The sequence below is a fragment of the Oxyura jamaicensis genome, chromosome 5 (genome assembly GCF_011077185.1).
Source record: "Oxyura jamaicensis isolate SHBP4307 breed ruddy duck chromosome 5, BPBGC_Ojam_1.0, whole genome shotgun sequence".
Lineage (NCBI taxonomy): Eukaryota > Metazoa > Chordata > Aves > Anseriformes > Anatidae > Oxyura > Oxyura jamaicensis.
Genome location: NC_048897.1, coordinates 51,030,740 through 51,057,473, shown reverse-complemented (window position 1 = coordinate 51,057,473; position 26,734 = coordinate 51,030,740). Strand labels below are relative to the sequence as shown.

Genomic DNA, 26,734 nt, shown 5'->3' with positions numbered 1-26,734 from the left:
GGCCCGCCCCGCCGCCAGGCTCCGGGCTGGGGCTGAGGGGGCGGCCTTGGGGTGGGGGTGGGGGGGCAACGCCGAGCCCCCCGGCACCGCCACGGGGTGAGGGGGGAGCCCCGGCCTCGCTCAGGTGCCCGCAGCCCTCTCCTGGCCCCGGGGGTGGTGATGGGGGGGCGGCACGGAGGGAGCCCCCCGGGGGCTGGTTTGGGGAGGGGGGCTTCAGTTTGGGAACAGGAGCTCGGGTTTAGGAACAGGAGCTCTGGAAGTGGCTCTTCCTTCAGGAGAGGGGAGCTTGGAGAAGGGGCTGGAGGGAGAGCCCCCCCTGTCCTGCCCCGCTCACACCCTTTGGGAGCAGCGAGGCTCCCCTGGGGACGCGAGGGGCTGCAGCCCACCGGTGGGCCCACAGATTATCCCTGCCTTCGGTGCCCACCTGCCCTCTGGATTTTCTCTCCCTTCTCTTCCCCCTTGACAGCCAGAATCAGGCTGGCTGCACACTTGCCAGGTTCCCTGACCCCACAAGGACACGAGGCAAGCACCTTCATGAGCCAGCGCGGGCTGCACGTGGCCACAGAGGGCTACCAACGGGCTCACCTGGAGGAAGGATGCTCCTGCCGCAACGTTCAACTCCGGCATTGCCAAAGATCACTTTGCAGGGTCAGGTTTTGGGTTAAGAGTGTAAGCCAGGCATCCCAGGGCTTGAGGCTGTTCTGTGGTGGGGTCTGGGGACACATGGGTCTGTCACACATCTACAGGGCGCACTGTGAGCAAGGCATGGAGACAGCAGCTCCTGGGAGAAGACAGGATGCCACACAGTGACAAGAGGCAGAGCAAAACAACCCTGTGATGAAGAAGAAGAGCTCCGCCAGGGTGCTAAAATGCCATCCCTTTGCCTTGCTGAGGTGTCCCTCTGGGTTGGACAAGGCATCATCCACAGAGGGAAAGGTTTGTAAAATGGTAAGACCAAAAGATACGGTCAGAGGGTTGGCCATGGGGACTCCCCAGCTCGTAGATGAACCACAGCCAAGAGCCGGCTGAGAAACGATGAGTGGAAAGCAGCGGAGTCCCACAAACCACCAGGCCGCCGTGCCCAAGCACAGAGCGGGAGCGGGGCAGCGCGCGTCAGCTTGCTCACAGCCCTGAGGCACTGCCCCGAAGCTCACACAGCCAGCAGATGGGACTTCCTTTAATATTTCACTTATTATTTTTTTTTAGCTCAGACCCGACCCGTGCATTACAAAAGCCCAGGGATGTCACTGAGAGGACACACGCAGATAAAAGGCAGTGCTGACACTGTAATATCTCTGAGTTATTCCTATACCACTCCGAGCTTAAAAGAAACATCTGTTAGCAAGGTATTTGGACTATGAATCCATCAAAATTTGTGAAATATTGCTATCACCATTTCAAATGTATCACACTGTGTGTTATTCTTAACAAGGGGAAACAATTTTTGGAGTAGCTGCTGTGCAACTTTTTAAAGTCGAATAACATTTTCATTGAAAATATTCCAGTCTAAAAGCAAAGTTTATGCAAGGGCCTGTACAACGCTGCTCTTAAAACAGACCTCTGGATATGGAAAAGCAACTCGCTGCCTCTTTGTGCGAGCAGCAGCGAGATGTCCCTCTCCTCGCCTGAAGACCTCAGTCAGGTTTTGGTAGCGGCTGCGTTGGAAATGTTTGTCGCTGAGGAATTCGGTCCCACAGCATCCAGTGCCTCCTCTCGGAAGCTGTCCCGTTAAAGCGAGATCCAAAAAGTTACTTATGTAATGCTGGTTAACCATGCCTCTGTGCAAGGAGGCGGCCAGCTGGGGACAGAAAGCCAGTGGAGAGCGATGTGGTTTAGGCTCTTGTAGGAGGCAATAGTGTATTTGAGTAGCTTATTGGTTACTAAGAAGTGTTAGTCATGGGGAAAGCTGTAGTATTTATTCCGTAAAATGTAAATACATAACCCAAACCACAACGGAATAACCATGGATGGAAATAGTGGAGCGTTTACTGAAGGAGCTGAAACGCGTTTCTACAGAAGCTGTATTTCCTTCGCCCCATAGAGAGCAATTTACCTTGAACGTAGCTTCTGCTCAAGCCCGTGGAGTTACACATAGGCTGAATTCGGTCCAGGCACGCTAAATAACTGAGTGTGTTATATATTCCAACCAAAAAAGTCAATGCCAAAATGGAGCTAAAAATACAAATGTGGAAGGTCTGAAAAGCAAACAGTGCTTAATTCACTGGTAGATACAACCTTGTATGTTTTAAAGATCCAGCAAATCAAAAATAGAGAAGGTTACGTCCATGCTCTGTGCAAGGCACACCTCACCCAGCATCACATCTTGCGTGGGCGAGGGGACACTGCTGAGGCTCTCGCCTGTGATCAGTCCCAGACGCGCTCAGGGCTCTGCAGCCAGGTTCCTCCCTCTTTGATCTCCGCGAAAAACCTTCCAGGGGCTTCTGCACCTGGACAGCAAGGCTGCTGGGCTCCTCTGGAAGCTAGGCACCAGGTCACTGGGGATGTCACCCTGCAAACAATGGCCAGACAAGAAGGTGATTCGTGCACGTACAGCCCGCGACTGTGAGTGAAGTTTTGTCGGTGACAGCTGGCAGGTCTCCCGGAGCCCGGGTGCCCAGCTCTGCTTGCGGTGGTCGCTAGCTGAGAGGCAATTAGTGTTCTCTTCTTGGATTTGCCCGGACGTGTTCCTGATAAAGTCCCAGCCACTAAAATTTGCCCCGTTTCCAGGTTTCTTGCGCTCACGACTTACCAGCGGGCACTGCAGGTCGACGCTCGGCACCTCTAGAAATTAGGCCGGCTCTGTTTACAAGGCAAACTTCTCCCCTCATGGCAGCATTTCAGGAGATGCCTCTGGACTTGGGCAGAGCGAAACCTTCCCAAACCAGTTCTTGTATCCTGTGTTATTTTTAGAGCGGCTGCACCTTTTGGGCTCCAAAGTTTGCAAACAACCTGCCTTGGGAAAAAAAAAAGAAAAAGAAAAAAAAAAACTTGTCTCACCAGATTTGTGCTTGAGCAGAAACAAGCCTAAAACCATAAATAAATAAATAAAGTCATATGTCAGAGACGTTTTAATGACATGAATTACAGGAGGAGATGCCCATAAGTGTGCTAAGATCAATTCCCTCCTACCCTTTCCTTTCAACCGCCTAAGCTTGTCAATTAAAACAAAGGGAACCGACCAAACAACTCCAAGGGATTACATTTTCCAAAGCAGCTCTTCGCTAAAGAGCCAGACTCCAGCCGGTGAAAACAAGTGCAGCTGCTTGAATGGCGAGAGGCACATTTCTTAGAGCCACACTGAGATTTTTAGGATTTCTCTGAATGCTCCAGAGCTGGCCTGTTCCACCAGCGTTTGCTGCTTTCTCTTGAAAAAAGAAATTCGTACCTCTCCTGAAATACAGGGCCGGGCCCAGCCTGGAGTTTCCTTCGACTTTCTATTTAAGTGTCTCTCCTGAGGTCAGGATCGCATCTAGAACTCCTGAGAAAACAAGAGAATCAGGTTTAGGACTGCTGTGTTATTCCGAACAGTTTTTGTTGTTTTTCCAAATAAATATAAAAACACTGCGTGGGAATACTAAAAAGTATATGAAGTATCAAAGCATGTAAGTATAAAAAGATATAAAGGCAGTCTGTGGTCAGCTGAAACAGTAGGATTATCCACTTCTTTCTGTTTTTAAGTTTTACGGATTAATTTTATTGTTTTCCAAATCCATGAGGAGGTTGACTGTCCCACGCAGGGAGACTGATTCCTGGTTTCTCCTGACTTGTTCACTCTGCCACTTTTGGAAGATCCCCAAGACTGAGCAAGCCTGGAAACTTCACGCCTCGCCTTCCATACATACATCGTCCGTCTGCTCCATGAGAGCGTAAGGCCTCTGCAGCTAAATACTGTTCCTTACAAGATGCTTGTGTAGTGCATCTAAACTAGGAGGCCTGGTCTCAGGGAAGTGCTTCAGCAATATAATTCCTAAAATAAAGCTAAAGCCATTTGAATGGTCTGTTACTAAAATTCTCCTGATCTGTGCTACGAACGCCTCTTTAAGCCAACTGTTGACAAATCATTTATACATTGCCTGGTCTCATCCCTGAGAAGCAAGAAGGACCTCCAGAGGGTGAGAAACGCATCCTTCCTGTTCTGAAACTGTAGCTGGTCCTAATGTTGCTCTCCTAACGAACACCATAAGGCCATATGGATATCTAAGATAAGCAGGTTCACTGCAGATCTGTTGAGTCATGAATACTTTTGGAGAACACCACAAGTGCTGGCAGCTCCCTCAGCGTACATACCACTTCAGTGTGTCTCCAGCACCGATATGCGGCTTTGTCTGACTTCGGCTGTGACTCTGATGTTTTAAATGCCTTGCTCTTCCTCTCTGTCTAGCATCACTGCCAAATGTACCACACCACGCAACCACATGGCACCTCCAGGGTGCTGACATCTGTCTTTGTCCTTTAATTGTATCTCGAGATCTGCTATCATCAGAAGCTTTCATGATTCCAAACACTAGCACGAGGCATCAATAAGCAGAGCAGGACAACTGCTGCAAAAACAGTTGTAAGAGAACACGCTGGGATTTGCTAAGTGAGCTTGTTCTGAGCGTGTTGACATCTGCTCTATTTGATTTCCAGCAATAGCAAAGGAGTTTAGGGGTAAGCACGATCAGGAGTGCTCAGAAGTGTCAGCACATCTCTGAATTTCATACTCATTAATGTGAGCATCCTCCCCTGAAAACGGGAGGACTCCTGTTAGGGATTCCCATCTGATCCCAGGTGGGAAACAGGGACATGACTTGTGGCTTCCACCTCCAGCAATAAGAAACTGTTGGGGCTGCTGGTGCTCACAGGCACTCAACAGGCCAAGAATCATTCTTGGAAGGTATTCACCAAACAACCTTACACAGAGAATGTGTATGAGTGTGAGCTTCCCCCAGAGACGTGATGAGAAAGAGATCACGGCAGAGGGAAGGGCGGCTTCCCCACAAGCCTTTATAGGAGGCTGCAGGTTGTATGGGCTTTGTAGGCCAAGTTGCTGTCCTAGTTCCAAGCAAGTGCCCTGTGTGCTTTGGTAACCCCGTGTGTGTATATAAAGGTGCACACACAGATGCAGGGACACACAGATACCCATCGCACTTGGCTAAAACTTACCAAGAGCAGCAGGATCTTGCCCAAGGACCTCAGTGGCTTATCCTAGCACAAAATCCATGGCAGTGCAGCACCTTTGTCGGGGCAACCCAGTTCACTACAAATATCCTACAGGTTTACTCCCTGTGAAATGGGTATTGCCCTGTATAGTAGAAGGAAGGAGCTCAAAGAATCCACGGTCCTTCCTGACAAACCTTTTAGCAGGACATCACTGCAGTGCGGCAAGGCTGTTTTATTATTGATAAAGTGAGCCAAGGAGCGAGGTGTTCTCTGAGTTTATTTTCAAGGTAGAGGCATTCTTACTCACCTGCTCTGCTCTGGGGCAACAAAAGACACTTGTAAATAGCACCAAAGCCCACCATCCCCTTTTTGTAAGTAACCATTACCCAAAAGCACCTGAACAGGAGCACAGCTTGTGTCAACAGCAGCGAATCGTAATTTCATTTTTGGTGTTTTCCTCCGTAAGCAATTAGCTGTTTTCCCCTTCACGGCTTCCATCACACACAGACATTGACTCAGCAGCCTAAAAGCAGGCCTTTAGCTCTCTGGGAAGTTGAAAGGTTCGGTGCAGTGCTGCAGGTAGTGGGATGCCTAGAGGAAGGCTGGCCGTATGATGAAGGAGTTGATTTGGTCTTCAGAAGGTCTAGGTTCAGCTTTGTGTTCCTGTGACACTGGCTGAGTCACCAGGAAGCTACTTTAGCCAAGTGCCTAAGCATATGCTTAAGAGCAAAGAGTAATTAAAAAAACGTGGAAAGATTAGAATTAAAGGCATGTCAGAGCCTCCCTTCTGGAAGAACAAGAGCGCTTTGAACCATTCTCAGAACTAAGGCAAAACCAAACATCAGTTCTAAGCAGGGCCTCAAACTCCAGCCCAGCAAAGAGAAGGCTTTCAGTCTCTTTTGGTTGGACTCCAACCCCTGGGAGCAAACTGGGAGAGCAACGAGACCCAGGGACGTTATGTGATCTCATTTACAGCATGTGACATCAAAGTGGTGCTGCTGTGAGGGAATACACTGCCCCATACGCCCAGTGCACCACCACGGAGCGACATCCTCATGTAACTGGAGTAGAAAGCCCTGGGCTGATCCTCCCTTGCGTCGCTCTGGCTTGAGAAGAAGGGAAACATTGCTGGGAGATGGAAGCAAAACCTTCCCCATAAGAAAGAAGCAAAAGTGAATATGCCTGGAAACCAGGAATTAAACACATTGTAGTCAGAGGTGGGTTTCCAGCATTTTCCAGAAATCAGGGCTTTAGATTACTGGCTGGCAGCCACACGGCCCCTGAACTGAAGGAAGGCCAATTTCTTGACATTGGCTTCAATGCAAAGGCAGTCTGTGCTCTCTGATACCTTATCCAAAAGATGCGGGCAAACCGACGCTGTACGTGTGTACCGTGCGTGTCTGATCCCACAGGCAAACAAGGCTTCAAAGGCCATCTGCAGGATCTACTGATTTTATTTTTAAAATACCAGTGAGCAAAGAGAGTACGGAGAAATAAAACTGAAGAACTGGGTCATAAAAAAGGGAGAAGAGAGACCTTTAGGAGAACTATCTAGAATTCATTTGAAGAAGGAGGAAGAGAAACTGCAGGAAGGCAGCACATCTGAGGACATCCCTTGCCTCACTCTCTCTTGTGTGTGATGGGACCTTGGGCACAAGGGGCTGCTCACCCACTTGGGCAGAAGGGTTTGCAACGCCAGACCCCTGAGGATGAGCGGGAAGACAGAACAGGAGAGAAAAGCGATATGGGAGAGAAGTGAAAACCAAGAAGGCAAATTCAGCCTGGGCAGAGGGCCAAGGCAAGGCCAAGTGCAATTCTAGAAAACGGGACCGAAGCCAAAGGCACCGAGGTGTCACAACAGGCAGCGCGGCTCTGCGGAGACGATCCTGAATGGCGCAGCTGGCAGGCGCACAGCATCACCCAGCCACGAAGAGATACGGGCTGAAAACTCGGTGTTTGAGCAGAGGGCTCAAGACGAAGGGTGTAAAACAGTGATTTCTATCCGTGTCGCAACCACAGTTAGGGTAACTCCGGCGTTGCTCAGCACCAGCCCCCCGGGCAGGCTGGTGTTGCACTTGGAGGCACAGAAAGCAGAAGAGCCCCGTTGCAGCAGTTTCCCCTAGGACCTCTTTGTTCCCCTGGTCGCGCCCTGCATTCCTGCCTGTTCCATCTCTGCCCTCTGCCTCTGCTGCCTTTTCCCACCCTCCGTGCACACACCCGCTATGGTAACCAGGCCAGAACTAGGTATTGTATGCAAATGACACCGCACCCCGATTCGAAGAAATACAGCAAAGAGTAAATGTGTGACGCTGTTTATAAAAGTCATACAGCCTGTGAACACTCCTCACAAAGAGCCAGCATTGAGCTTAAAACGTTCTGGCTGCCAAAAACTGCCATCTACCCTTTCTCCAGTGGCCCTCAGCAAGTCTCTTCACCTCTCATCTCTCTTTCCCCACGCAGCAGTTAGGTGCAGAGGCAAGGCAGGGCAGGAAATCCTGCTGGCTGTCCGCTTCACACCGGGCTAAGCACACGAAGGACAGAGGTGGGGCTGCGCAGGTTGGGGACTTGAGGGACTGCAAGGAGAAAATCGAGTGGATTAAGATGCGTGATTGGAGAGCAGAGCATAAAATGGGAAGGCAAAGAGGACTTAGAGACACTGAGTATTGACTTGGGTCAGGGATAGTGGATCCAAACCCCGACCCAAAGCACAAAACCACAACCACTCCTTTTTCAGGGGTTCCCCTGTGAGGGAGAACCACACAGAGGCCACCACAGAGGAGGAACCATGAAAGGGATGGCACAGCCAGATCACTTCATTGTATTTTCTGGTAGGTAAGCTTACTCGAAGCAGCTGTCTGAGTGTATTTACAGCGCTGAGAATGGCTGCACCTGGAGGCAACACCACAGTCACCAGAAAATTGGAGACCTAACTGGGCTGTCTGTGCCTGCAGGAGCACAGCTCTGCTTTTTCAGAGATAGCTCCCAATCTACTCTCAACCTTTCTTAGGATATAGAGAACTTACCGTACCTGGCATCATCCATTCCCTTTCCACACAGGATCACCCTGCCCTGCTGGTCAAAAACTCCTTTCACCCAAAACAACAAAATTGTCCAGTCTGAAAACAAAACAAAACAAAACCTCCACAGGCAGTGGACAAGACTATGAAAGCATTTTTTAACAAAAATAAATAAATAAAAGCTGGGCTTTGGTTTCTCTTCTGTTGCTGGACGCATGTAAATGCTGCGCTTGTTCATTTCTGACTCTTCCCAGCTACAGAAGTCCCAAAGGACTTTGTCTCCACAGGGTGAGCAGCTCCATGCCTCCCATGGCAGAGGGCACACATGGTGATCTGGCTCGCGTTACTGAGCAGGATCAGATGATAGGTGAAGATCCATGATGCTGAGCAGCAGGTGCAGCTGGTCAGCAGCTCGCAGGTCAAAGCCTTTTCCTTCTGTCTGAAAATCCTCCTGCACCTTTCTTTTCTGAATTAAGTAGAGGCTCTTCCTTCTCCAAAGACTCTTGTTGCTGCCAAGCCTTATGCATTTACTCATCTCTGCATGGATGTGATTATAGCACGGGGCAGGCACCAGCCCCGTATGTTTCAGCTCGCGTACACTTGCTATCACCAAATGTTTTGTAAAATTGTTCATTTTACTGTGTGCCATGAGAGATGAGTAAGAAATCCAGCAAAGACTCTGCCTCAGAGCCCTGAGTCTTAGGAAATGTAGATTGCCACTGTTTGCTGCCTTTGTATGCTGTTAGATTTTCTCCAAGTAATTTTATGCTGCTCAGCCACCTAATGACCTAAGTGGTCCCAGGAAAGGGGAATTGGCTTCCTCTTTGAAAAGCCTGGTGTTTATCTGCAATTTAGCTTACCTGACTTGTTTAAAGTGTTATCAGAATGCATCCACCTACTTTCTTTTATTCATTTTCACTTGATATCCAAGATTTGCTTGAATTGAGAATGTCTAAAGCCTCAGGCATGATCCTGGGTGTTCTCAAGTCTTAAATGCCACTGCTTAAAGAGTTAAAGATCTAGATGGCTGCACTAAGAGGATGATAAACTAATCACTCAGTCACTGCTGGTGAGCCTGGTGTCATTTACTGAAACATGGAATGCATTTAACAATGTAAGAGAAACTCCATGCAGTGCAAAAGCCAAAGATGATTGTTAGATTGTCAAGGTTTACTTTGGAGAAAGTCCTCAGTCTAATTACCTACGTTTGAGCAACAGAAGTATTTTTCCACTCATTGAAGAAGTTAACATTTTCCTTTCAGGCCAATGTGATTTTTCTAATGTGACTAAGGACTGCAGATTCTGTTCTGAGGACTACAGAAATTTAAGACAGGGACTGGGCTTCTCACAGTAAAAAATAACTCTTCTAGGGGACAAGTAAGAAATGTGTCCTATCATCATAATCTCAGGAAAAGTAGGTATCATAATTACAGTCCTATGACTAAACATTTACCTATCGATTTGTATCTTCTAGTTCTGCAAAACAGTTTGAAAGAAAAGGACAGTTCTCGGCACTCGACAGAAATAGTTTTCTTTTTATTTAAAAGCCAGGCTCTGTTTTGGTGTTAGAAGGAGGAAATGCTTCAAATCATTTTCCTTGCAGTCTCTGAACCATGAAGGAAAAGAAAGACCAGGTCCAACTCTTTGGTTTTGCATTTCAGAGTTTGGAAAACATTGTTGTTGGGTTTTTTCTCTAGCCTTAAAACAGGGTCTCAGTTAAAAATCAAGATATCAAGTATGAATAAAACATCAAAGGAATTTTGGGGGCTCACCCACTAAGCAGCCACGCTGCAAATATAAATGTTTTATCTTTTGTTCTATTAAACTTAAATCAGAATGTTTTAACTCCACTGGGCTAAGCAGCTGGTACAGGATCCTTTCCCACCATACCAAATCCCAGAGCTACTGTCAGTGGATACAACCAAAAGTCTTTCACTGATGAGGAAGTAAGGCCTGGGGTGACAGAAGATATTCATTCAGAGTAAAATGAAGGTGTCACCATGGCACATCTTTGCAGGTCAGTGTCAGTTTGACCTGGCAATAATAGGCAGTGCAGGGACATGGGTTTTGCACGTCCTAACAGCTTAACCAGAGACCCTGGATGGGTACTCTGATGTGGCTGCAGCACATCCTTGCAGACCTGTGTCAATTTGACCTCGCAAACACAAGTAATAATAGAAAATGAACCAATATCAGCTTTGCATGGCTAACTGCTTACCAGTTCTCCAGGGACTCGAGATGGGCACTCTGCTTGCTAGCTTGAGCAAAGCTTTGCCCGTGGCTCTGGTACTGCAACCCAGATGCCTTCCTCCGAAGAGGCAGAAGCACATACATTATAATCAAATCTACCTTCACGACGTGCCTGGCAAGGTGGCACAGGATCGCTTTCCCCACTGGGTTATGGCTGATGGCTCAGGTGGGTCTGCTGATGCTGGGGGCAGCCTCTGCAGGAGTAAGGAAAGCTTCAGCCTGATCCGTGGGATCAAAATTCAGGTGGAAATTCAGCAGATCAAATGCAGAAATCTACAGCATCCTCTCATCCTGAAATAAACACCAAAAATAGATCAAAATGCTCTTGAAAGGTGGCTATTTCCCTGCATGCCTAAAAAGGGAAACCAAATGAATACTCAGGTGTTGCTGTCTACACTGTAGAGATCTAAAGGCAAAAAAAAAAAAAAAAAAAGACAAATGCTATTCAAAGGAACCTGCTGTTCCTGCTGCATAAACCTTTCCCTCTACAAAGAGACAACGTTCACGCTAGGAACTGTCTCGCTAGCCTCACTGCACTTCATGAGAGAGGGAGAGCAAACACTTTCAGATCAACAGGACCAAGCAATGGTTCTACCGAACAAGAACTGGGAAACTTTCGAAGTGCACTCACAGCTCCAGAGACCGTAATCGCTACTGCAAACTATTTCTACCTTGCCTATATACGCACGCGCTTTAAGAGTTGAAAAACTGCCGCTCTAGTACTTCTCAGCAGCTAATAAAAATCCTTGTTAGCAACATCTGGATACAAGATAAGGGAACCTTGCAAAGAAACATGAGGTATTCAACAAGTTTCTGCACTGGGTTCATCATCAGTCCTCTGAGGACTTTGCTCCAATGTCCACTGAGGTGTTGGGGTGTTTTTCCATTGACTTCACTGGGCTCTGAACCAAGACCTAAAGCCTCCCTGCTGTGTTTTGGACATTTATTTGTGTTTGAACTGTAATAAGATCTTTCATTTTTCTTATTTCTGTAAAAACAAATAAAGCCACAGTGCAGGAAAGCAACTAAACACATGCTTATCTTCAAGCATATCCCTAAACCTAGTCACTTAAAGTCCGTAAATCCTATGGATCCCTGAGAAAGAAAAGCACATGCTTAAAATTAAACATGTGCTTAGGGGCTTTGCTAATTAATGATAGCCCCATGTCTTACAAGGCCCTAAGCACATTTTAAAGCATCTGGGGTTTTAGGGCCCATATGGGAAAAGTTGCATGGAAACCATCTCAGAAGTACAACTTTTAGTATTTTATCTAATGCTGGAAGCCTGTCTTTATGAGAGGTGACCCTGTTATTAGACTGATTCTGCTACGGTACCATTTACAAGTGGTTAAGAGAAGCGGTGTTGCTTGGATATTTGTAAAAACAAGGCTATCTGAAACCAGAACCTTGTCTTGGCTATTACTACAATGCAGTTCCACCACGATGGCCAAACTCATCACAGCAAAACTGCTTTTTGGAATGTGTTTACTGGCATCTCACGAGCAAATGCGTCTCACTTCAGGCACAATATTGTCCCTGGCCTCCTTCACTTTGCTTAGAGGAAGCGCTCGGGCATCCTCTCGGCTCTGGCTTCTGGAAGATAAGCGAGCCTTTGCCATTGGATCAGACAGCCAAAGGAAGACCGGTCCCGGTAATCTGCAAGGAGCAAAAAGCATTTTTTCTTCACCACACCTTGTTTATTTTGGACCTCTGCTAAAGAATTTTAGAACTCTCAGCTATCTTGATCACAGATAGGGCCTCAAATTTAACAACTTTGACAGGTCAAATCAGTGTCGTCTCTGGTGAGAGAACATCTGGGAAGCTTCTTTACAAAACAGTCCTTTCAATGCAGTTTTGCCTAAGAACTACTTACCCTTTCTACTGATTACTTCACATTCACATAGGTGCCACGCACCAACACAAAACGACACAAAACCTTTTGTACCAACACAAAACCTTTTACCTTTACAGCATCTTCTATGCAAGGGCCAAGACCTGCCCTTCCGTCACTTCTACACTCCTTCTCCTTACCTTTTAACAGATCTTCTTGAACTTCTTTTTCAAGACCCATCAGCGCACCCTGCTTTAAGATGCTCTTGGCCCTCCCTCTCTTTCTATAAAATTTTATGCTGTCCCACGTTTATAGGTTCATTGTTCTGCGAGCTGAACAATTTGGCTATACCGTGAGGCCATGTTTCCATGTCTATTAACGAGGAATCTGGATCAGATGTTTGCACACGCAATTCAAGTTAGCCAAAGCATGCAGTCTGGTGCTCCTGCTGGCTTTACTATTTACACAGACTGGGGAAAGAAAGGCAGGTGATATCTGAGCCCAGCATAAAGCCTTCAGAATAATTTTTTTAAAAAGAAAAGCGATTGTTTGAATGCTTCACATCATCTGGCTGCAGTGTCTTTGATCTGAGACCGGATTTACCACAGCTTCACACTTACCTTTGAGTAAAAGGCTGAGTCGATGCGTCACTCCTCCCATGCACCGAGAACAAAAGGATGCTGCAGGCTTCACCTAGAAGCATTAGCAGTATAGGACTCCACAATCCAGCATCTAAAACAAAACACATAAAATAGCTTCAGTCCAGCCCATAACGCTTTGGAGGACAGAAAGGAGTATAAGCACAGGAAACTTTTTATGGGTCCTTCTGCAGCCCTGTTTTCACGTTGCTTCTTCAACGTCAAGGACTCAGCTTACAAGGACTCTGCAGAGAGATGAAACTTTCCTAAGAAGTAAGAGTGATGATCCAGTTTTAAACTGCCTTTTGAGGACCACCTACATCACTTGTCAGAGAACAAGGGTTGGTTCCGCTGCAGGCAAGTGGATTTCAGACAGTCTGTGTGACAGACATAAAATACAGGTCAAAATTCCCTCGCTCTGGTATCTTTCCCCGTGCTTTTCCACAGACCACTTTCCATACAACCTGTGGAAATGAAATATTGTCTTTCTTCTGGTAGCAGACACGTAGAAGATTTTCCCAAGGAAACTTGGGGGAAAAATGTTGTTCACTCTACTTCCTACTCCCAAAGAAGAACGGGCGGCTGTGCTCTGAACAGACCTCAGCAAATTCACTTCTTTCACCACCAGATTCCTGTTCCCTACGCTAACTCTAACCTCTCTGTTTCCCTTCCTTTCTGCAGAAGATTGATTCGCAGAATTTGATTTAAAGGATGTTTATTTCCATAACAAAAATGATCAGGGGTCTAGAAAACATGACCTATGAGGAAAGATTGAAAGAATTGGGTTTGTTTAGTCTAGAGAAGAAAAGACTGAGGGGGAGACATGATAACAGCCTTCAACTATGTAAAAGGTTGTTGCAGATAGGAAGGTAATAAATTGTTCTTCATGTCCACTGGGTATAAGACAAGAAATAATGGGTTTAAATTGCAGCAAGGAGGATTTAGGTCAAGCATTAGACACGTTTCCTAAGAGGAAGGACAGGTGAGCACTGGAGTAAATTAGTCGGGGAGCGGCAGACTCTGTCACTGTTGAGGCAGATTTGCCAGGAATGGCTCAGACCTGGCAAATCTTGCCTTGGGGTAGATGGATAGATGATCTCCCAAGGTCCCCTCTGGCACATTTCCTACCAGTGTGTATTTGTAAGAGCCAATGTCATCACAAGTACCTTTGTTCCGTGGTAGGGGAAGAAAAAATCTTTCTTGAACACTCCCAGAGCTTTTTGCTGCTGGTTTGATCTGTAGCAGCAGTGCATTTGAAGGCATCCACAGTTATGTCTATCTAGACAATTAATTAAAGGATGATTTTTACAGACCTATCCCCTGCACGCGTTTTCTCTTACGGTTCATGCTATAAAACGACATCTCTGCACCCCATTCAAAAGCTTTTCTCCAGCTAAGAGATGCGGGACTCCCAAACAGATCTGTCCTGTCTGGGAGCAATGCAGGCAGCATGAACAGCGTCTGACGGAGGGGGCTTCGTCCTCCTCAGATCCTCAGGTCTCCTACCCACAGCCACACACATCACCCCCCAGGCACTGTTCAGAACAAGAGCTTTGCAGGAAATGCACGGACTACAACATCCAGGGAGCACTTGGCAGGTGAGGTCCCTCTCTGTCCTCCTGGTGGGTGACACAGTCCCACAGCACACACAGGGTTTGGATTTTGAAGCCCAGCCCTGCCAGCTCCAGTTGTGCCAGCCCAGCCAGTTCACTCCCAGTGCAAAGGACAATGGAATTGCTATAAAAATGCATCACAACTTCCTGCCACTGCCCGCAAGCCCTTGCCATAAAAGCCATTTGCTGCCTCACCAGCACAGGCTATATTCAATATAGACAAACAAGGGGATGCTCCTCTGCATACTCAAGGGTTCAAGGCCATCATCCTCTTAGATATGCAGCTAGAGGAATACAACTCTGTCTGATCAGTGAAGAAAATACAAACATAATCATTCAATGATGAAAGTAATTTCCATTTTCAGGCCTCAAGCAAACCAAGATGGCTTCACAACCTAACAGAACACGAAAAGGTTAACAAATATGTTACAAAGAGAGACTCTCATTCATTTTCAGATCTTTCTTTCCATCTTCTTTTCATTTACATTCCTGCAGAAACAGGGACTGAGGCTAGCAAGGGAAGCATTTTCTTTTGGTGTTAAACTTTATGGAAGCAAAATAGATCAGGATCCATTTAGGACTTTTTTGGGTCATCTGGAGATCAAGGCTAGCCAACCTGAGGCATCTTTTCTGCCATTTACACCCTGAGAAAGCTTCTGTGATTTTGTTTTCTTCACTGTTGCAATTTCTTTTCAAGTGGCATTAAAATTAACTTACCTGTGGAAGTCCGGGTAGCTTTCTTACTTCACAAAAACCACAACCATCACACTTCAGTCTGATTAAAACATTTCAAACAACTATCCCACAGAAAACACACTTCTGGTGTGATCAAGTCCAAAATGTTTACTTGGGTCAAGTCAGTTACAGTTTTCCATCCACAAAAAGGAAAAAAAAAATCAGTAAAATGCAAGAATATTGGGGAAAATCTTATTTAAACGTTCTGATTTTTCATCTGAGATCCAGGTAACGTAACTGCACTTTTCTAGTTGAAAAGTAACGTGTGCGCACACACATGCAACCCAACCAAAATAAGGGAAACATTTCTGGCCAATGAAACATCCAGTATGGTACCAAAGGATTTTTTATTATTTTTAAGAGGACTTCTTCTATCCTTACTTCATGCTACTACCCATGTGCAGACTTAATGGCGCACAACACCTCACAAGAGTTCCTCCTTCAGGTTTCCAGGTCAGGTTCCTATAAAGAAGCAGTGATTCCTTCAGGTCTTGCTACACCAGGCTAGTCTGGTAACAGGGTTTGTCTCCCTCTGCTGGTGTTGTTTTAGCTTTTAGAGTCTTGAAGGGTTGGAAAATACGAATAATATTTTCAGAAATCTTTGAGAAACCCAGGAGATACTCCTCACCCCGTTCTCTAATTCCTAATTGTTACTACTGAGACCAAGCAGTGGCTGAAGGTGCAATTAAATCAAATCACACTGATACATCAATGCTGCCCAGGAATTGCTATTTCTCTCCTCACACTGGTTTAAGATTCTTTGTTTGCCATTGTTTAACCTGCTTTTTGAATCAGAGGCTAAGAAGGTTATACCCTGGGCTACAACCTGTCCATCGTCACCACCCAAGTCAGATGATAACCAAGCAGCCACACCACAATGTGCATGGGGCCGTTTAAACCAGAGAGCCAGACTGAGGGCCTTAACTCAAGTTCACCTTCACGTTTTCCCACTCTGTAAGAGGGACAGCTGAACTCCGTGCTCAGTTCATGCGTGAATGGACAATGCTCTGCTCGTGGAAGCTGCCACCCTGGCTAGGCAGCACGGACAGCAAATAAAGACCAGAGAGGAAATGCTGATCAGTTTAAGACAGGATATTCCTGGTCCTGAAGTTGGACAGCTACCGTAGGTGATCCTAGCAAGCGTAGGGGAAGGGGGTCTCATGGCTGTGAAGCAAATGCATTTTTGCTCAGGACCTGCTCCTTTGACTTTGGACTGATAGCACTGTCAGCATTAAACAGAACTATTTCCTTCCACTGATAACGAAACGTGAGAATTGCAGGGATGGGTACCTACCATTTTGCCACCTAAAGCAGATCTCACGAAAGGCAAATCTCACGCTACGTTCCTGAGCTATTAATTGCACCCCTAGGTCCGTACCCCTTTACCTGTTGTCCGCTGGATGTATTTTGGCTGCCAAAGGACCTGTCCCAGCGTGTCTCCCACCAAGGCACAAGCACACGGAGCAATCTGGCGGCACATCTAGGAGTCAGGGGAAGCTGATACACAATACCGTGCATACGGTAGGATTCATCTTACCTAACTCTATCCATCTGAAAGACAAGCATCAGGTCTAAGTTAGCCGTATTAGCTCCCCGAACAGTCAACGGTGACACGCATTGCCAGAGGGCAACTTATTCCACCGCTTCAAGCCACCTGTCTTGGGCGAGATAAACCCAAGCCAAAGAAAACGTTATCGCCTACATTTTTCACTTCAGAATAGAAGATCGTTGTCAGCCTTCCAGCCTGGCAAACAGCAGGCCAGTTCTGTTCTGTACTCATCATTCACCTGATGGACACGTGAGGCTTCGCAGAAGGCAATGGAAATGCCCTGAATTACTTCAGTGGAAAAACTGGTCATTTGCCTGCCTCAGAACAACTACGAATGGTTCCCTGGGTTGACCCCACAAAACTTTTGCATTCATTTGTTTATGCAAAAGATATTTTAGGGAAAACTAGTCTGGGCTAGTAGCTTTGATGGGTCAAATCTATTGCTTTCAGTGTGAAAACAGGATCCTCCTCGGAGCAGCTGCAGCTAAATCTCCTGTCTGAGAAATGAACCATTACAGCTGCATGTTAAAAAAGTGATCACCAGAATGTTTATTTCCTGGGCATAGGAATTAGGTGTGTATGTACAGTGCTAGTGTTTAAAGAACTCCCCCTGATACTTGTTTCAGCTGTGACTCTACCAACGATTACCATTTAAGTCATGTGTCAGATCCGAACTGCATTTACTTTTACATTTAAATGCATAAAAGCGGCCGTCAGAGTGCCATTACATCAAGAATATAGCATTACATCAAGATTTATTTAGCTGAATCCCCCATAATTAGGTCATAACATGTGATTAAGCAGTTGTTAACTGTGTCGTAGGGAAATCTACAAAGGGAATGAAATATTTAAAACAGTAATAACATACCTAGCCCGCTTTGCTATTTACGCACAGTTACACACACAAAAACAAAGGAGCAAGTCTTAATTACAAGGACAATTTATTTTGCTGACCTTCTTATTGGGACACAGGCCAACCCCACTGGGTTGATTTGGTTGATTTTGCAGCACAAATATTCCGGCCCCATTGTTGGAGCCTCTGCAGTCGTCTGCCCGGAGAAAGCAGAGCGCTTCGCCCTAATTTACAGCCTTCACAACTGGTCAAGGGCAGCGGGGAAGTACACAAATTACAGTTAAAAATAGAGATGGCTTTCTGAAATCTCGTTCTGGTGGCTAAAGGTGAGGGGCCAGGAACACATACGCCTCATTCCGCACTGCCTCTAAGTCCATTTTCATCTTTTTACTTTTCCCCTTGGATCCCGAGCTCCACTTCAGTTTTGAACTTACATAGGAAGGCAGGAGGTTAAACCAAACTGCTAACTGTGTCTCTTCAAAACTGACATTTAATACAGGGTATAAATCACTGTGGGAGCCTGTTATTCCTTCAGGAATGCAATTACATAGGGTCAAATAAAACATGAAAGAACCCAACAAGTTTTAAAATGTAGTATGTTCTCAAAAGCAGGCAAGAAGGAATGCAAAGCAGTCCAAATATGCTAACATCCACATGTTGTCCTGTATGAGGGGGATTAGAAGGAAAGGTTTCTGTTCTTTAATGATTATGTTGTTAAGCATAGGTATGTATGCAGGTTCAGGGCTCTTGCTGAATACCAGTCCATTCAGGAGCTTTGGGCAGATTACTGTATTTATTTAAAGCAGGTGTCTTTTATGTATCTCATTATTTTAATTGCCACTGTAGCCCTATTTAAGATACCGCTGCCATTTAGCACACAAATGGGATATGCAAAATGGACATTCACCTTTTCCTTCAAGGCTCTGGGCGCAGACCCTACCTGCCTTTCATGTGTACCTTAGCAGCGGGCGTTGTTGGGAGAGAGACCATAGTATTGCAAAATTCCCTCTTTGATAAGCAAATGCCTGCCTCGGTCCGATTTAGGCCACTTCAAAACTCTTTCAGTCTCCTTGGCTCGCCTTTGAAACAATGATGGAGAATAATAGGTAAATACATAAATAAAACCTCGTGCAGCCTGTTAAAATCTGCACAAAAGACAGATTAAGCAGGTTCAGCACCTCCTATAAAATCACTCCCTGTCACCATTCAAGTTTCACTCCTAGTTCTCCGAGCGCAGAATGAACCTCCTGCTTTTATATTTTAGTTACACGGTTAAATAGCCTAGAAAGAAATGTTGTGTGGCTAGAGAGTCCAGCAAATTTTAAGGTCAGCTTTTGCCACTGTCAATTTCACTAGGCAGTATTTTACACCTTGAATAGTTAAAGTAAGCAAACTTTGAAGTTCCTTAATTGAAAATCTGGGATTTATTGAAGGCAACAATTTTATCTGAAAGTCTTTTTTTTTTTCTGCCAAATGGGATTTATTTTTTTTTAATTCCAAATGAAAGATTTTATAGAAAAATAAAATTTTGAACATCTTAATTTGAAAATTGTTGGAAATGTTCCCTTTTCTCATTTAAAAAAGGTGACTCCTCCCTAAGAAGGAGTGATTTTTAAAATGTATATATATATATATATATGAAAAAGACTATTTCCCTTTTAAAAAGCCTTAAACTTTTAACTTGCTTTAACCTTCTTTTTAGATTTTGATTTTCACTTTTGAAAATAAAACTTTCACTTGTTAACCCTCTCCCTCTGTAAGCAACGAACACAAATAGTGCTGTGACTCTTTTTTTTCTAAAAAAAATAGGTACATAAAAACAAATATATGAAATAAATCACTACTCTTTTTCTTTTATAAGCAAGCAGAGAAGTGAGAATAAAAATAGAAATTGGGGAAAAATAAGGGTTTCCTCCAGATCTTTAATTATTTTTTCCAAAGCAAATTTCCTAATGGAAATATTACAAGTGGGGAATTCTTCCTACAAAGAACCCATAGCTCCAGCTAGCAGAGCCACTGATTTTACATACATTAAGACTGCCAGAATAAAACCTTAGATTTCTTTAATTTGCTTGATAGCAGCCCACTGCACGGCAGTTACGTGGGTCACCGGTCCTGCCAACACTTCCATACATTCTCCAAACAATGCCCGCGAATGAGGTTTAGCAGAACAAAGGCTTTGTTAAAGGCACAGATAGCACTACTGCCTCTTACAAAGATTATTAAATACTTCCTATTGTAAGAATAAGGCTTTAGTTGCTTACAAGGTTGCCCTTCTCCAGGCATGTGAGTGAAATAACTCACGCTAATCGTGTGCCTTAGGGTTGGTTTGTGCGGGGGGAAAGGGTTTTTTCATTATTATTTTTTAATATCAGCCAGAGTGACTCACCTGTTGCAGAGAAGGAGGTCTGGGAAACAAACAGTGCTCAAGGGTTTTCTCAAACAATCTCTGAGCCCTTCAGTTTACAAAGTTCTAGTGCCTTAATTCTTTGCAACAAGGGAGTAAAAACTGCTAGCTAAAATTTATCTTCAGATAAAGAACAGACCTTTCACTTGTCCCAGTGATAACGTCCCCAGATACAACCGAACGGTAACTGTTTGTAAAACTGCAGCTTGTACTTCCAAACAAATTGAATGGTGTGACTGCAAGGAGCCGGGGATCTGCAGCACCACTTCCCAGGCGGGGAAAAGATTTGCGAAGAGCAACTCTAGAGGAAAAAGAGAGAATTAAAGTAGTGGATAGCAAAATATGAATTTAGCTTCTAATCGGAGGTTGTGCTTCACATACAGAGGATTCCCCGTTCTTAGTATTGCTGCTCAGAAAAATGTTTACAGTGAGAAAGCCCACACCTTCACAGAAAGCACCCCCAGAAGCTGAGGACACGCTGGTTTTGCTAGTTCAGGGCTGTCGCTGTCAGAGGTGCAGAGTTTGTGTGATGCTGATGTCCTGGAGCACCATGTGAGACTCCAGTCCTGGTGCCTGTGGCACTCTGAGAGCCTGCCGCTCTGCTTCCACAAGAAATGAGCCTGGGAGACACGAAGCACCTGGCAAAAGTTCCAACATTTATCATCCTCTCCAGAAAGTCACCATTCCTCCACCTGCGAAAGGTTATCTCCTTCAGGTCTAGTTTCTTGAGCTTTCCTCTGATGAGAAAAAAAAAAGAAAAACCTAAACCAACATACAAAGTTACAACAAGTAGAGATAACATCCCCGCACTTCAGCGATAGCTCCAGCGTGTTCATACCGGGTTACAGCCTCTCCTCATGTCTGCAGAAGGGTTGCCCTGGATCTCAGCCATTCTGTTTGCCAATTCGTGACAAAGATCCTTTCATAACGGATCCCAACTCATCATCCAGAGAGGTCTGATGTCGAAGTAGGCTTATTTCAGCCATGCTTTCAGATTAACATTGGTTTGCCTTCCTCATGCAGCGTGTCCTGGAAAGGTAATAGCCTCGTCACATGCTTGGCTTGCAGTATATGACAACTGCAGATATTAAAACCCCTCTTTAGGAGGGAAGTGAAAGGCTTCCTTCTCTAGAGATGGAGCAAACAAAACCATGCTATGTACATTTTATCTGCCTTCAGCCTGTTTTAGCTGAAACATCTACGCCCAATCTTAGTGACAGTGGACATGCTGCTGGGGTTCTTAATACCTGATTATAGAAAACCCCACATCCACAGCATGTCTCTAGACAATAAAGAACTAAAAAAAAAAAACCTGTGTGTGTACAAAGTTAAAGATCCATCTCTTTCAGCTGCATTTGGTACATCCCAGACTGTAGCAATCCCTCGAGGGGAAATACAGAAGTCACTCACCCAAGCATAACTTAGATGCTGGATGTGCTTGCGCTGGGAGGAAGCAGTGTCAGTCCAGCTCTAAATACTGGAAGTCATAACACATGGAGTTACAAATCCGATAATAAGATTGGTTATACTGAAACCGGTAACTTAGAGAAAAGAAAAAGCAGTGACTTTATCTAAGGAGAAAAAAAGGAGTTGGTCATATACAGGGTCACAACACCACTATCGGTGTTATACAAAGCTTCAGAAGAAACACTGGGTAAAGGACAAAGAAAGCTATGGCAAAATGTGACATAAGGGACAAACTTCAGTTCTGGGTATAACAACGGCACCCATTTGTGCCAGGCTACTCCATCCAAATACCAGGGAAACCCTTGATACGTTGCCACACAAAATGACTATTTAAAATGGAGAAGATAGGGATAAGCCAAGTGCTGTAAGGAGGATAATAAATGGGCTAAAATGGAGATGATAGCAAGTTGTACTGTCAGAACAGCTGAACCGAAGGGAGGTTACTGGAGGAATTCTCAATATCAGCCGTGGGATGTCTGCATTTAACACTGCCTCTACCAGCGCTGCTGCAAAATGTAGCAGCACTTCTAACCAAATGTGCTGCAGCACAGTTAAAAGGCACCACCAATACCAGGAAGAAGGGCACATCCTACAGAGCTCTCTAGTTCTGCTGCCATGGCAGAGCCACCCTGCGTGGACACAGAAAGCGGCTCATCAGGAGTCACTGCTGTTGTGCAGGGCACTGGTGATTCCTCCTCAAGTCTTCTCTGCTCATTCCTATTTGAGTGAGATTAATTCAAAAAAGGTAGGTCAGGGAACAGGAGAAACAATTCGGGGCCACCTACAGCGGTCTGGCTTGGTGAATCAGGTGGCTCAAAGACTCGGAGGAGCCACCTCAGGGGACAACCTCGTGACAGCAGAGGGATGGCGCGAATGAAAGGTCAGTGCTGGCACCTGTGGCCAGCAATAAGGAGGGAATAGCACCCCGGGAATAGCACCGGGCATCTCAAGATGCAGCCTGATCAGGTTAGGAACAGAGTTATAAAATAAGGTGCCTGCTCTCATCTACAGGCAGCTCAGCCAGCACTAGGGCAAGAGAAATAATCTCAAAAACCTGATAAAAACAGCACTAGATACAGGTTACTCGGCAGGAAAGGAGAGCGTTGAAAGAAGGAACACGATCCAGCAAGCACTTAGAGATGAGTATCTGTGCTCTGCTGATAAAGTTATGGCTCAAACTCTATTGCCCATTTCTTAAACACTTTGAGTGAGCACACTTCTCGGAGTAACAATCAGATTCCAAAGGCACTGCACGTTAGATAGGATTTTCATGCCCTGGAAAGAAACCAGCGTTGAACTAGAACTGCCCCAGAGATCAGCAAACACATGAATTACCAGGCACTGTCATCTTCAGATTTAAAACAAGGTTCTGATTTGGAAAATCCAGGTCAAATTCAGGATTTCCGAGTACGTCACACACCGTGTGTATTGGCGGTTACCCCGTATGCCAGATACAGCGTCTCAGCTGCAGGGGCAGATCCTGAGGTCTGTACTCGGTGCTTTATCTGTCTTATGTCACTGGTAAAACTGGATTTTGATTAAGTATCATGCCAGGGATCCTCGCTCTGCTACGCACTCACACACATGCATGCGTTTAGGCAGGCAGTCTCATAAACTTTAACTACACGCAGAAATTCCCGCATTACCTCTTGGATGGGATCCAACACGTGAAGGGCACGCGGGCGGACGGTCGGTGCCCGCCAGGTACAAAGCTTTCTCTTTTCTCCCTGGGTTGAGTGCTGTCGTGATCTGCCCTATTGTCTTCGCAATAAAACTCATCAAATTCCACCAGGATAAAGTAACGAGCTGTAGCCCTTCTACCAACCTCCATCTGCTGTTTAAACCAGGCCAAGAAAACAACCAACAACGTCAACTCTTCATTCTGTTCCTCAGATCATCAGCTCTCTGAAAATAACACAATCTGAAAGGCATATGGACCTTCTCATAAAAACAACAAACACACAAACAAACCCTCAGATGAGTTTCCCAAGTCAGCAGGATTTGTCTGCTAATTATTACCGTGCAGAGGGTCCAACAAGCCCAGAGCCAGGAATTCCCCAAGAAGAGGGCAGAGTTCTTCACCCCAAGCGGGACAGTTTGGGCAGGCTGAACTGCTTCTGGGGGGCAGAACATGCAGGGGATTTAGCTCCCCAACCCAGCACAGTCACCGAGACCCAGAAGGCCAGCAGGGGACTTGTGGTGAGCAGTGAGAGCTGCTTTTACCCTTACCTTCCTGCCAGTGCCCCTCAGAGGTAGAGGCATGGGCTCTGCAGCAGCAGGGAACCCCACTCTGATTCGGGTGCCCTCCAGGAGGAGTTTTGACCTGTATGGGGAGGAATAAAGAAATACAGATAGATGAATGGTATCAGGTCTGGAATGCTGGGGGGGGAAAGGGAGGGGGGTCTGTAGGCACAGAATATTTGGGCCCTGAAGTGCTCTCCCCCTCACCAGCCCTCTCTGACAACTTGGAAAGGTGTCCATGGGGCATGAGAGCAAGGAGACAGGAACAACGCGAGGCTACAGCATCGTACACAAACACGACCTTCCCCACAGACCTGCTGGGACCTGGCCTCTCCTCTTGGCAAAGGGCAGAGGGGAACGACGAGAACCAACACGGCGATTACCTTCAGCCAACGGACCCCCACATCTCAGCTCAGAGCCGCTGCCAGCCCTCTTCCAGGGAGAGGATAGAGCTCACCTCCCCATCCAGAAAAAAAAAAAAAAAAAAAAAAAAAAAGTAGCATCTGTGGGAGAAAGACATATGTCTGGCCTCCACCGTGAACCCTGTGCCTGGCAGGAGAAAGCGATGCCGATTCCAGCCCCAGCTTTTCATTCCTGTTGTAACAGTCATAAACGCCTGCTGAAACCTAAGAAGAACAAGACTGTAATCCTAATAAAACAACATTCTGGAACCCTGAAAACTAGATGGAGGCTTCTCAGGCCAACTTTAAAATTATATTCCCCTCTCCAAAAGCTGCACTTTCTGTGCGCCGGCTGGATGGATGCTGTTGGGCTGACCCCAGGAAGCACTGTGATGTGATATTTCAGCAGGGGAGGCACAGAAGGCAGTCTCTGCAGCACAGCAGCCATCCTGTCCCCAAAATATAGAGAACCTACTGTGTCCGGACTCTCGAGGTCCCCTCCTAAAAGCAAGGCGGGATCTTTGTCTCCAAAGCCAGCTTTCTTTTCCGGGTGCCCCGAAAGCCTGACGCAGGAGAGCAGGCACAAGCTGTGCTTGTCTGGATGCAAAAGCCGGTGGAAAGGCACAAGTTTTCCAGGCTGAAATCTTTCCCTCCTTATTTAGACAGTTGCACTGAACATAATAAGCCCTGGGGCTTTCCTCTGTGCACCGGCCACCCCTCCAGTGAAGAGGAGCAGGGAGGAAGGGGTTCAGCTTTCCCTCCTCCCCATTATGCAGAGGGCAGCTCCCCGGGGAGATGACTGATGGCTGTGCTTGCTAGCTGGCACCCGCCTTTTGCAAGGTATCAAACCACCTAGTGCTTCTCTGTGGTCCCCAAAACACAGAGGGGACCGACCAGCAGCGAGCCTGGGGGTGGCAGATCCTCAGCGGCTGTAAATTCGCATCCTTCCCCTGGCATCGGCAGAGCTGGAGCGGCACCAGCGAGGGAGCTGCTCTCTGGAACGTCTGCGTGGCGAGCTGTGCCAGCCCTTTCAGAAGGAAAAGCCCTCTGTTGCCAGCTCCTGTGATTTTCCTGTGAATCTTCCCCGATGTTATGTGAAACCCGAGCTCCCGTGGTGCTCTATCCAGCACTTTTGCTTTAAGAAAAAAAAATCTGTGGTCCCTACGGTCTTAAAGAAAAAACTTCAGGAGATGGCCTGAACACATGCGAAGGGCTAAAAGTAGCAGGCACAGAATAAACCCATCGCATGATTCTTAAAAGACTCTTGGCATTCTGGAGGCCCGACTTGTGATCTGGGGACTGGCTGCAGAGAACCCAGCAACTAATTGGGAAAAGTGCGTCGTCTGATGACAAAGGCTTGGGTTTTGGTGGTGGAAAGCACTTGACAGCCCTCTAATCAGCTCTCCAGCACCACATAGCAATGGCACGAGTCATCCCCTGCAGGGAATAGTACATTCCAATTGCAAATGACCACAGGGTGCTAGTAATTTATCCGGTAAACAGCTTTCTTCTATCATCACGTGCTCTTAGAAGCATCAATTATTAATTAATGCTGCCAAGTCCCCAGTGAAGCAGGAAACTATTTGCAGGCAGTGGCTGGGGAAGCTCTGCAGGTGTAGCGATGCCGCATGGCCCGTGCCCTGGCCGGAGAGGTTATCGGGGTCAGGGCTGGCTCCTCTAGAGCTCTGCACGACTTCCCCGATTAACCCCCTTCATCCTGAGATGCTGCAGGAAGCAGCCAGATTTTCAGAAAAGGGCGGCACCTCCGTGTGCACCGAGCTCTGAAAATCTCATCCAACCATCCCCGGTGGGAAACGAGGGGCTGAGTATCTGCTCCCAGCCCCGACGTACTCTGAAGGGCTCATCCCGGTGCCGACACCGAGGGCCTTTCTGGCCTTGGGTGAATCATTTGACACCCAGATAAACATACCCAGCCGCGCAGCTCCTCCCCACGCCACAAGCCCTTACCTACTCATTACATTAAGATCGCTCCCGACTTCCTCGCTCGGCCCTGGCTGTGGGTGCTGAATTCTTAGAAATCTGGCCCTGAGCTATTTTGGATTGGCCCCGCAGAGCACAGCAGGAAAGGCAAAACCTCAGCTCGTGCGTGCAGCTTGCACGGCACCAAAGGGGACAGATCCCGACGGATTCACAAGAGCCTCAACTGTGGAAGAAAAGGGAAAAGTTACGCCAGCATTAGGGCACATCACAGACCAAAACTGTAGCATGCATTACTGCTGGCCATAAAAGAGTGAGCACTGCTAAGCGTGGTACCCATATGGAGGAGATTGGGCCACGTGTGCCTCTCACACGCTACATTTTTCCCCCTTAGCCAATACAGGCATCTCATCTCCCCCGTGCTTCTTTCTCAGGATCATTTCTGCGATGGAAAACAAGCCGTGGAAGTCACATTCCGTGTATTGAGTCAAATCAGACAAGTAGAACACTGCATGGTATTTCAGTCCAGAGAGAGGGAAGAGAGAGAGAGCTTTACACTTAAATAACTAACAGCTTCTAGCGTGACACAAAGGCAAACTTCACTAACCTTTAATTTTCCCCACCTCTTTGCTGCGCACAGATCCAATGAAAT

General features: G+C 46.4%; 3 long non-coding RNA genes across 8 annotated transcripts; all 3 read right to left on the bottom strand.

The window, feature by feature from the left end:
• Positions 1-846: 846 nt before the first annotated feature.
• On the bottom strand, positions 847-4,789 carry LOC118168194. 2 transcript variants are annotated; one of them, XR_004751409.1, is made up of 3 exons: positions 3,386-4,789; positions 2,750-2,953; positions 847-2,509 (listed from the first exon to the last, which is right to left on the bottom strand). It is a non-coding gene; the product is annotated as an uncharacterized LOC118168194 (long non-coding RNA). The 2 variants fall into 2 exon arrangements; XR_004751410.1 differs by having other exon boundaries at positions 2,750-2,949.
• Positions 4,790-6,702: 1,913 nt separating this feature from the next.
• LOC118168480 lies at positions 6,703-20,818 on the bottom strand. Of its 2 annotated transcripts, XR_004751585.1 has the most exons (8): positions 20,018-20,818; positions 17,730-18,707; positions 15,209-16,777; positions 12,861-12,972; positions 12,441-12,710; positions 11,927-12,065; positions 10,509-10,700; positions 6,703-6,845 (listed from the first exon to the last, which is right to left on the bottom strand). It is a non-coding gene; the product is annotated as an uncharacterized LOC118168480 (long non-coding RNA). The 2 variants fall into 2 exon arrangements; XR_004751584.1 differs by having other exon boundaries at positions 15,209-18,707.
• A 28-nt stretch (positions 20,819-20,846) lies between these two features.
• On the bottom strand, positions 20,847-26,339 carry LOC118168481. 4 transcript variants are annotated; one of them, XR_004751587.1, is made up of 4 exons: positions 24,058-25,574; positions 23,732-23,825; positions 23,149-23,619; positions 20,847-21,064 (listed from the first exon to the last, which is right to left on the bottom strand). It is a non-coding gene; the product is annotated as an uncharacterized LOC118168481 (long non-coding RNA). The 4 variants fall into 4 exon arrangements; XR_004751588.1 differs by lacking the exons at positions 20,847-21,064; positions 24,058-25,574 and adding an exon at positions 26,113-26,339 and having other exon boundaries at positions 22,424-23,619; XR_004751586.1 differs by lacking the exon at positions 20,847-21,064 and having other exon boundaries at positions 22,424-23,619.
• Between the last annotated feature and the right edge of the window lie 395 nt (positions 26,340-26,734).